General features: G+C 40.2%; 1 protein-coding gene across 1 annotated transcript in view; it reads left to right on the forward strand.

Moving 5' to 3' along the window:
- Positions 1–646: 646 nt before the first annotated feature.
- The window catches only part of RALB (RAS like proto-oncogene B), a 50,659-nt gene continuing 39,069 nt past the window's right edge, over positions 647–12,236 (forward strand). The window contains exon 1 of the mRNA XM_069861395.1: positions 647–791. The gene's annotated coding sequence lies outside the window, so the exon portion shown is untranslated. The remainder of the gene's footprint in view (positions 792–12,236) is intronic.

The following is a 12,236-nucleotide window of genomic DNA, read 5'->3' on the forward strand; positions in this document are numbered from 1 at the left end:
ATGGATTATCATTTCTAAAGCAGACTTGCAACTAGAAACGGATCTAAAGAGAAAAACTTACCAAGCAAGTCTACACAAAATCCCATTGACTTCCCATTAGTTTTACAAGCCTGTTTGCTTATATCGCTTTAGAAAATATTAATTGAATTCGTCAGTCACTTAAGTGATTTAGAAGATTTTACTTTTGCTGAAAAAGGCAATAAACAAGTCAAAGTACTACCAAGGAGTGGATACATGAGTCTTTGTTGCTTATGCACACCCAACACTGGCTGGACAGCGAGCTGTGCCGAGGACCTGTATTTTTGCCTGAACAGACCTGGTGACAAGCTCAAAGCTTAACATCTGACATAAGCACAGAAAACAGAGAATGCCAGGCAACACCAAGCAGTGCTCTGAGGTCGATTGGCTGTGATACATCTCTCAGACTAGTCCTAGTAATGGTATAAATATTGTTTCCTAAGTTTGTCATTTGCACTTATTGAAACTTTTCACTAGAGAGTGTAGGGAAGGTGAAGCGGAAAAGTAGTTTTAGTTACTGGCCATTCAGGAACTTTGAAGCTGTTACTTTTTCAATCATCTGCAACAGTTCCTTGTTTTTAGAGTGAGCGCATGAAATCATATCCTGAGCCCTTCCCTTTCCTTGCAGCTCTCTGAGGCGCTAGGAGGAGTCCAGCTACAGTCATCGTGTGACTTGTTCTGTAATGCTGTAGTGGAGCTGCTTCTGCCATCGTCTGCCTGCCTGCCGTATTCATACAAATTGCTGCTTTAGGACAAACGACCCTTTAAGCACAGTGAGTATCAGCTAAGAAAGCAAACAACCTATCTGACTTCTAAGTTGCATCAGAGAAAGATTTCTCTATGTATTTACATGTGGGAGCAGTAAGGGACACAAATACAAGTGAAAGAGAACAAGGAGAACTTGCTGTCCTTTTCCATCACTGAAGTGAGTTGAGAAAGGAGATTCCTGGTCCAGATGAGGTGAGAAAAAGGACAGCAGCAATGCAGGAAACTCTCTGGGTGCAGAGACTGGATTAAAGGTGTGGTCTGGTTGTAGGAAAGGGCAAGGTACACGCACTGTGCCAGGCAACACACCCATTCGCTGTGGGCAGACAGGAAAAAACAGCTGCTAAAATGTGTACACGAGCACCTGTATGTGAGCACATAATATTAATGCTGTATGACATAGTGTTAATGCTGATGACGAGCACCTCTTTTTTACTCTTAATTTTGTTTGACTTAATGAATACCATATTACTAGCTAGTAATAAACAAAATAAAAGGAGAATAAAAGAACTAGTTCACTGTACTAATCTCCACTCATCCCTAAAGCATACAGACTAAGTAAACATTAGCTGTGAGTCATTGATTCTTTTTAGTATAACTATATAACCCGTGGTGGTGGTGTTGTTACTTCTGCATTTCTCCATCCTGGTCTTTTATCTCTGTAATGCCAAGCTAAAGGTTCTGCTGTTCTTGGTGTAGTGCCTAAGGTTTTGTTTAAATGTCTCTGCAATGCTAATTTAGAAACCTGCTAACTGTATCAGCCTATGTTTATAGTTACATTTATAATACATGAATAACTCGGTATGATCCAGAAATCACAGCATAAAATATGTTACAAAGTAAATAACTGGCATGCATTTATATCTACCAGGTGATATTGTAGAAACTATTTATTAATCTATTAATTACTGCTTTTAATAGGATAGAAAATCTGAGTTTTCCTATTCATGTTGTCCTGGTACAACTCAATTCCAAAGTTAAAAAGATTCAAGACCACGCTTTACGCAAAGGCCTCACTCTGTATTGAACAGAACCAACAGAAAGCAGTAGTGATATTTTTGTGAATATTTCAGAAAACAATAACTGGCTTCAGAAAAGCACAAATAAATTGTGTCCTATCCCCAAACAGTCTTTGGGGATAGGACAGTCTCCAACTGTACAGGACACATACAACCTTTCAATACAGTATTGATCATGCTGGTCCATTTTTTTTTGCTCATTGTGGATTTGATGCATTCATTCATAGAGTCACAGCACAATGTTAGTAAAAATCATGGCATCTTTCTATCTACTAAACTGCATTAGTTGGTTAAAAGTTACTGGCCCCTCTTCTGTTGCTGATGAATTTCATGACAGATAAAAACTGCCATTTTCTGTATCATAGCTATGATAAGAGTAGAAGGATGCTAAAGATGCGCTTGTGTGCTGCTCAGCCTAGCCTCAGTAGCATCAAGACTGCTGTACCAAAGGTCCAGTTCCAGGGTTATGTCTCCAACAACAACCTGCTTCTGATACAGTTACAACTAAGTCCAGAGTGATCAGCTATGGAGTAAGCTTCACGGTAGATTTTTTTTAATGCCTATCAGGTACTGTTTGAGTAGTAGTGTGCAGTATGAGGGGTTTAATACTCTTCCATTTCATAGAATATCACATTGGATATTCACATTTCCATATACATATTTGTTTCTTGAATTCACTGAAGTGTTGGTTCCAATGATGTCATGAGGCAATGAGTTCAGTAAAAAATGGAGGTGTTTAAAGAAACATTATTATTTCATTTCTCCAGATTTCAATCATCTGCCTTTCACTTCCATTAAATGCAAATTCACTTACATATCATGGGAAAGAAACTCACTCTTTTAATTGTGTGCTCTACTAAAGCATAATGATATATGTTTGTTCTTAGTTATAGTTCGGTCTGTCTAGTTTGTGGCTCTATATTTTTTATTTAAAAACTCTTTTCAAGGGCTTCACCCACAGTTTTTCCTGTTATTATTTTGTTGTCGTGCTTAACAAGCTCAAAGATGAAAGAGATGTGAGTTTCCTTTACAGAACCACCCATCTCTACACTTGTATCCTGTTACTGTATCATAGCATCACAGAACGGTTTGGGTTGGAAGCAACCTTAAAGATCGCGCAGTTCCAACCCCTGTACCATGGGCAGGGACACTTTCCACTAGACCAGGCTGCTCAAAGCCTCATCCAACCTGGCCTTGAACAATTCCATGGATGAGGCACCGATAACTTCTCTGGGCAACCTGTTCCAGTGCCTTTCCACCCTTTTTGTGAAGAACTTCTTTCTATCTAATCTAAATCTACCCTCTTTCAGTTTAAAGCCATTAAAGCCTTGTCCTACCACTACGTGCTCTCATAAAAAGTTCTTCTCCAGTGTTCTTGTAGGGCCCCTTTAAGTGCTGGAAGACTGATATAAGGTCTCCCTGGAGTTTTCTCTTTTCCAGGCTGAACAACTGTGGTGGTGGGATTTTTTCCCAACTCTGTCAGCCTGTCTTTGTAGGAGAGGTGCTCCAGCCCTCTGATCATCTTTGTGGCCTTTCTCTGGAATTGCTCCAACAGGTCTATGTCCTTTTGTGTTGAGGGACCCAGAACTGTACGCAGTACTCCAGGTAGAGTCACACAAAAGCAGAGTAGACGGGCAGAATCACCTCTCTCTGCCTGCTGGCCACACTTCCTTTGATGCAGCCCAGGACATGGTTGGATTTTTGGGCTGCAAGCACACATTGCTGGCTCATGTTGAGCTTCTCAGCCCCTGAGTCCCTTCTGTGCGGACCTGCCCTCAATCCATTCTCTGTCAGCCTGTAAGGTGGCTTGGGATTTCCCCAACCCATGTGCAGGACTTAGCAATGACCTTGTTGAACTTCATGAAGTTCGCACAGGCCCACCTCTCAAGCCTGTCAATGTCCCTCTGGATGGCATCCCTTCTCTCCAGAGTCTCAACTGCACCACACAGCTTGGTGTTGTCAGCAAACCTGCTCGGGGTGCCCTCAATCCTGCTGTGCATGTCTCTGACAAAGGTATTAAACAACACCGGTCCCAATACCGACCTCTGCAGAACACCACTCGTCACCGGTCTCCACTTGGACACCAAGCTGTTGACCACAAGTCTTTGCGTACAACCATCCAGTCAATTCCTTATCCACTAAGTGGTCCATCCATCGAATCCATGTCTCTCAAATTTAGAGACAAGGGTGTTGTGCAGGACAGTGTTGAATGCTTTGCACAAGTCCAGGTGTAAGTTTAATAATAAATTTTCTGCCACTTTACGTCCAAGAAATGTTAGGTGTGCAGCAAATGCTTAATTAATTAATCTCACACAGAACTTGTGAGGAAGGTTCCCTCATTTTACAGGTGAGACAGCGTGAGAATTAAGTGACTTGCTTAATATCACACAGTGAGTCACTGCTAATGCTGAAAATAGTTTGTCTTCTGGTTTCCTGCTCTGTATTTTAATCATCAAGCCAGACTTAACTCTAAAGTTGAAGGAACTCCTTATATGATTAAAATAATTGCTCACAATTTAATGTTGGAGTATTATGTTTTAATCACCAAAGCAGCTGAAATACTTGCATGTTTTCCTTGCTTAGGACCCTTTTAGTGCTTCTTATTCAGACATTGCTTTAGATAGCGCATGAATATGTTTTGTTTATGGTAATTCTGAACCCTAAAAAATACATTGAAACATCTCCATGAAAAAATAAGGAACACACTTCAAACTCACAGCAATCTCCTTGCCGTCAATGTAGCAAAGCTCTTTTTCATACTCTCAATAGCAATTTCACTTAACAATACTCATAGCTATAATTAATGGAGCATAGATAGCTTAAATTAATGGAGCATAGTAAAGTTATTGCCCCATTTTGCCATTGCAAAAGATAGACTGCTGGTTATGCTGTCATTATTAAACAAAAATGTAGCCTGAAGCACAAAGAACAATTGCGTCTTAAGAAATAACTGTTTAGAAGTGCAGTTCTGAACTCTATGCTCTGTCATCTCTGAATAAACTGGTATCTGAAGAGGTGCAATCCCTGAAAGCATGTTTAAATAAATAGCACCTGTGTTCAGGCTAATGGTATGCCCCAGCAGCTTTATAGCTTTTCTGAGTATAGTCCACGCATTTGTTTAAACTGAGAGGACATACATAAATTTTTCTAGTCCTCACTATCTTGCCTGTTTGATAGTGTTCTTCAGTACAGGAAAGAATAAATGACCCAGAAAATATGTATGTAGGCGTAAGATAGAAAGAAGCTCAGGATGGGGAGTGAAGAAATATTACAATGGCTTGCTCGCGTTGCTTATACAATGTTTTGTATCATATCACATTTTTGATGTGTGTGAGACAAACTGCACAAGGCTGTGGTCAGCTCCAAGATTTTTATAAAGACTTTTGCCATACAAAATGAATAGGGCATTGCTGTGCAGGCAGCCTTCCAACTTAATTGCAATTCAACAACATACCTTAAAAATTCAACTGCTTCATTGCTGAATGCAAATAAAACTCCTAGGTGGTACCATCAGTCAGTAAGCACTGGCATGCTGTATTTATGGAAACAACTCATGGGGAATTTAACATGTTGTACTTGCAAAGAAGAAAAGTCACATCTTGCCTTACTGAATTGAGGGCTAGACAGAAGGTTCCAAATACCAAACCAAGGAGAACTGTTCCAAGAAGGCCATTATCTTTCCTCTCTGGGGTCAATACTTCAAATTTACCATGTTGTGTTCTTTTTGGATTTATCTTCTCTTCTATGATCATGTTTTACAATTTGTCAGTAGGGCTCTGTCATCAGTGGTCAACTGCCCAGTATTGGTCAGAGTACCGCTCCAACTTTGCTTTCAGTTTCTGTTAGACACTAAGGCGTTTTTCACAGACTTCAGAAAATGTCCAAGTGATGATCAGTTTGCGAGACAGCACTGTATCTTCGCCCATCTATTAGGGCTGTAGATGCTGCCTTTCAGAAGGGTTCTTGAAAACCAGGCAGGAGTTGTCCAGTACCAAGTGGACAAAGACAACATGTCTGTGTCTTTCATAGACTTTGAAACCAAACCCAAGGAAGCAATGCAAATAATGGAAAATATTTCTGTGGCTCTTCACTCATGTCTCCTTTTATCCATAGTTCCTATTAGTAACCCATCAAATGAAATGGTAATATCATCTGAGAAGCTGAATATTTTAATCAAACATTAGGTAACACTTGTGAAAAATAGAGTTTGAAATTATAATGTGCCTCTGTGTTCTCTGCTGGGTTGGAAATAGAAAGAAGCCTTTGTGATCTGTGTGTTTGATCAAAACTAACCAAAGCAGTAGAAATTAAATATATGCACATACAGTTCGTGGGCAGATAATCCTTTTCAGCAACGATTCAGCTGTTAGGTATGAAGAACAAATCAGCTAGAAAAAATCAGAATTTTTTTGTAGATAATCTGAATGGGAACGGAGGATGCGTAATATAGTATCACATTTGAGAAAAGCTCTGACAAAATATAGGCCTTGAATTTTGGATGTAGAGTTATACTTGCTTCCCCTATTACTGAAGAGAATAGAAAACAAGTCATGATTATGCAGACATCAAGCTGTTTTACATAATTAACTTTATTTAAGATCCTGCTTTCAGCGAAAAATTCAATGTATCTTGCCTACCTTAGTAATCTCATTGCTAGTCACTGCTCTTTCACAGGTTTATTGCAGCATTGTGTTGGCTCAGCACAGAAAGAAAACATTTTAGGAATGTCAGTTCTTCAAGCAGTGGGGATTATAGGCATGGTAACAGCACGTTTGTGAAAGGTATATGCTGTCAGCCCTCATTCTCCATAAAACAGTGAGAAGGAAACTGAGGCACAGCAACAGTGCTACTTTGAAGAGTTAATATAATGGACATATTACTATGTAGTTTTGAGTTACAGAACTGAGAAAGCATTTGTGATAATATGGTGGTTATACCTTAGAGCCAGGAAATGAAACAGAAGAGAATGTGAAAAGAAATGCCTGATGATGAAGTTAGCCAGTTTAGTTTCATCATGCAAGCACAGTAAAAGGTACAAAGGTAAGGAATGCCAAGTAACCAAAAAAATCCAGTATCAGTTACCTTAAATTATATTAATTATAAAAGGTGGAGTTAGCAATGCAAGCAAGGTACATTTTTTTTTTCCAACATTCTTTATTATGTGTTAATCATGGCACTGTGAAGATCCAAAAATCTTGGATCATGCAATTTGCAAAATACCACCAGAATATTTCTTGCTGGAACTAGGTCTAGCAAGGCAAGTACTAGCTGAAACTGCAAATACAGGGAAGGACTTATCTGTTGAATAAAACAAGCAGTTTCTGCTGAAACTAGTTTTGCTTGAGGACTAATTTGTGGTTCCAAGTGTCTTTCAGTGCTGACAGCTGAAGAAGGTAGCTCTGGACCAGATTGTAATGTTCACTCCTTGCTGTAATGGGCGGATGTGTTTAATTAACCTTTGTTTCTGCAGAAGCAGGCATTCTGGCAAGCTGTAGGAATGCTAAAGGAGGGAAATCTAAACAGCAGTGCATCTCTGCACATTCTATATATCTAGCACTAGGTAAAGAATGTTAATGTAGACAAATACTGTTTCCTAGGAGATAGGTTTGTATAAGCAATTTCTGTGAAAGAAATGTAACATAATTCCTCCTGCAGAGCTTCCCCCCATTAATTTCATAAGACCCAGCTAGAGTCCCATGCCCTTGGGACTCGTCTCCTGTGCCTGGCTAAAGACTTGGCACAGTTCTTCAACTGAGGGTCACAAAATCATGTATTCAGAGTGGAAATATTATGCTGCGTATCTCTTACATAGAGTTAGACCTGAGAGCCTTGATGCCTGTTCTATGTCCAGCAGTGACTTCTCCAGATACCACAGCTTAGATAGACCCTTCCCAGAGCTTCCTGTAAAGTGCAGATCTTCACGTTTATAGCTAATTCTTCAGAAGGCACAGGGCAAGTGTAATGCAAAGCAGATATCTTTTGTATAAAATTGCTGAAGGCATTGTTTTTCACTTGGAAAACTAAAGCACTGTAGATTATAATTCATACAAACACAGCAAACTCCCTGGTCACAATATCCCTTGGCCCTAATCTTTCACTAAAAAAAAAAATCACCAACTTTGCATGAGCATTTTGAAAGCACGCAAATCAGAGCTTATCTTCTCTGACCTTCAGCAGCCCCACTGCCACAATAGCATCATTGTTTCCTATCTCCTCCTGTTAGTAAGCAGCACCCGCCATTCCTCTCACTTCCTTCCAGCCTTAAACTTTCTATGTGAGAGACTTTTCAAAGCTCTGCTTTGTCATCTAGTTTTGCTACTACTGTGATCTAAATTCCAGCCTCCTTCAGTCCTAGTTGTCTCAGTCAGCCAAGACCCTGTTTTTACTCAAAAAGTGCCTTTTAAATTTGAGTGATGGACATTCCTTCTACTCTCATAGTCTTACAAACAAGGTATGTTCCCAAACGACAAAAACATTTAGGTTACGGCATTTTTGTAACTAAAAGGACACTGCAGCAGCACAGTATCAATTGCAATCATAACCAGTACTTTTTCCACCTCAGCACTGTGATGCAGAACTCTTGCCTCCATAATATTGTGCAAGCACCTTCGCATTGCCACAGTATGCAGGACCTACATTAAGGCTGCAGCTAAATTACTAAATTCCTAATCCCATGCTTTGTCCACTGGGTTTCTGTTTCAGAGTGGAGAGTCATGACAACAAATAAGGTAACTAAGGAAAAATAGAACTGGCTACAGTCGGTAGGATTATGAGTTCTATATAATTCTTCAGCTTGTTCATACTGGTCTCTGTTTCTAGTAAGAACCGATGACTGGTTCATACTGGTCTCTGTTTCTAGTAAGAACCGATGACTCCAAAAGCCATAAGCAGTGTGTTTAGTTCTTGGGTGATGACAATTGCCTTTGTAGTATTGCTCAGTGTCTGAGATTATAGAGATAGGATTGTGTAGGCCTGCTATGAGCAGAGCGTGTCCTTATGCAAAGAGAATGTTTGCACAAAGGCTAAAGATAGAGTAAGGGTCTTTATGTCCACATACAGATGGCAGTTTCCAAAATCTCTTAGTGCTGGCCAAACTCACAGCGCAGTCAGTGGATGCAGTCAGGCTGACGCAGATTACTTTTCCAAATTCTTCACCAGCACAGTTCAATATGTAGCCCACGTCTTGCTTGCAGAATCTTCTCTTTGACCTGAACCACTTTTTCTATGGCAATTCCAAAGAGCAAGCTGCTGCCTCCTCCCAAGGAATAGGAAAGGAGAAAGGATGCTTCTTGCCCATGCTTCTGAGAGCTGGACAAGAACAGCGCCCTGATATGGAAGAGTTAATGCTGTCCTTTTGTCTGAATGAGTTTGAGTGCTTGAACATATGAAAGAAAACACTCCTACATAGCCTGCTGCCTTAGATCTTTGTTGGGCAGGTAGGAACAGCAGGCTTCTCTGCCACTGCCACTGTCATTTGCTGATTGCTGGGGGGTGGGGCAGCAGCAGGAGCAAGGGGCAGATAGTGTTCTCCTGTAGCCTACTGCTCCACTCAGCCTCCCCTCTCAAGCCTGCTTCAATCTCCAGCTTTGAATGTGTGAACGTGAAATCACAGTCCTGAGCTTCTGTTGATTGCCAGCTCAATGGCTTGTCCTTAAACTGAGATCTGACTCATGAAGCCTCCAGGTCTTGACTATCCTATTAATGCACTTAATGTCACTGTAGGTGTCACTCACTGAAAAGGAATGTATGACAATACATTTCTTTGTATTGTATTTATGTTTCTTTTCTTTGGCCATCTGAATGTGATGCATGACTCAATTTCCCAGCACAACTGCAGGAAATATGAGTTTCTTGTAATCATAAAATCATGGTTTGGGTTGGAAGGGAACTCGAAGATCAACCAATTCTAATCTCCTTGGCATGGGAAGGGACACCTCCCACTAGACCAAGTTGCTCAAAGCCTCATCCTATCTGGCCTTGAACATGTCCAGGGATGGGGCATCCACAACTTCTCTGGGCAACCTGTTCCAGTACTTCACCATCCTCACAATAAATAATTTCTTCCTAGTATCTAAATCTACCTTCTTTTGGCTTAAAGCCATTACCCCTCATACATTACACTCTCTGATAAAGAACCTCTCCCCAGCTTTCCTGCAGCCCTCTTTAAGTACTGGAAGGCTGCTCTAAGGTCTCCCTGGATCCTTCTCTTCTCTAGGCTAAACAAGCCCAACTCTCTCAGCCTGTCTTCATATGGGAAGTGCTCCAGCCCTCAGATCATCTTTGTGGCCCTCACTCTAACAGATCCACGTCCTTCCTGTGCTGAGGACTCCAGAACTGAACACAATACTCCAGGTGAGGTCTCATGAGAGCAGAGTAGAGGGAGAGAATCACTTCCCTCATCCACTTGGTTACACTCCCTCTGATGCAGCCCAGGATATGATTGTTTTTCTGGGCTGCAGGTGCCTATTGCCAGCTCATGTTGTGCTTCTCATCTACCAGCAGCCCTAAGTCCTTCTCCTCAGAGATAATTATGGAAATTACTTCACTAAGTGTGAATTCTACATGCATACAAGGATACGGGACCTGTGGGTTAATCTTGCAGCCTTCTTATTCAAGTGAACACAGTCAGCAGGTTCTGGGTCCTGTCTTCTTCCAGAACAAGAGGCACAGTGCTGATGGTGACTGAAAAGAAGTCACTGTGCTTGGAGTCTATATCAAAGGTCTTTTGCTTGCAGGAACAGGCACCATTCTGAGCTAACAGGAAGATTAAAAGCCAATGGAAAGAATTACAATATCAGCTTAACATAATCTAAGCATAAATTACCAAAACTGAGAACCCTCATTTAAACACAAGTTGAAACAATTACTTCATCTTCAGGGATACTCTCTTAAGTAACTGAGATGGATTGAAATCTCAGCTGAAACTTCTGCTTGAAGAAAAGTTCTACTGGATGTGCCCATGGCTTGCTTTCAGCACACGCAGCCAGTTCCAGTACAGGAAAAAGCTACATTATTCTTTCAGTCAAGATAAAGGGGTACCTCTCCTGATTTTGATAGATGACAGTTAATTACATTTTTCTTCTTTGGAAGAAGTATACATTTATTTCTTTTGTTAGCATGTCTGATAATGTCAGGGGATTTTTTTGAGGGTAGTCTTGGAACAAAACTGCAGCTCCAGGCGCTTAGTAAGAAGCCAAATACAAGGGAAGGGTGGAGTGAAGTTGCTGTTTGATAATAGGAATAATCTACAAGAAAGTTTCCTTATCTCTCTTCAATACTTGTTTTTCAGAAAGTAACTGTGATGAAAAGACAGGAGCTATTCTTCTCCGCTGTAAATTTTTCTCTGATAAGTCTTTCAGAAGAAATCACAAAGCTATCTTCATTCAAATCCTTCTTAAGATGCATTTCTTCCATAAACTGTTTCTATGCTAATCCACTAGACGTTGCTATTTACATCTTTAAAAGAAACAAAGTACTTAGCCTGGACTGATTATAGATTAAGAATTACTGAGTGCATACATGTACCATAGAAAAGCAGAGTCCATGGAAAGAATCTGTTGCTTTCTGGCAGTAGTTCTTTATATTGTGCACCTTTAAGGCATCATAAAAATGTCTGTAACTTTATGCAAACTGGTGAAGATCAAGAAGGAACAAGAAGTAATTTTACAATATAAATTAGCTTTATGATGAATAGGAGCCAAATTCTACTCTGTCATCCCAATGGAAATGCAAATTTGATTCTGAAGCCACTGGAATGGAGTATAGTCATAGCTCTTGATACAAAGTAGACTGAAGGGGTGAGAAGTCCAGTAATGCTGTATCTAATAGAGTCATACTCGTTCTCTTAGACTATGCAAACATTAAATAACCATAGTCTTCCCTTCAGGACATGCTGACTTCATGCTGCTTTGTGCTATAGGCTGCTAATACAGCTCATAAATGCTCCTCTGCTATTTAACAGTGTATAAAGCAGTGGTCCCCAAACCAGGCACTACATAACTAATGAGGTCACACGATGCATGAAATTCAATTTGGTCGCATATTTATGTTAGTATTTAGGATTGCATTAAATTCTTACTCTACAATAGTGATTTGGTTGCAGTGAAAAAATTGGGGAACTGCTGTGTTTTACTCTGTGAAAGACTGGGTGGAGAGACTATTTCCTCTGAGTCATGAGTGGGAAAAGCCCGTTATTACAGGGGTAAAATGTGAGCATGACAGCTAGAACTGAAAATGTCCCTGCCACTATGAACATGTTCAAACCTGTTGCTACAGCATCATTCAAGCCCGAAAGTGTCAAAATTGCAGCTTTCCAAAACAGTAATTAATCTACATGTCCAAAATACTATGTTGCTATAATAATTATCATAACAAAATTAATTACAGATCAGTCTTCAAAACCAAAATACACTCACCACTAGGTAAAACATGGCA

Source organism: Phaenicophaeus curvirostris, chromosome 7 (assembly GCF_032191515.1).
Source record: "Phaenicophaeus curvirostris isolate KB17595 chromosome 7, BPBGC_Pcur_1.0, whole genome shotgun sequence".
Lineage (NCBI taxonomy): Eukaryota > Metazoa > Chordata > Aves > Cuculiformes > Cuculidae > Phaenicophaeus > Phaenicophaeus curvirostris.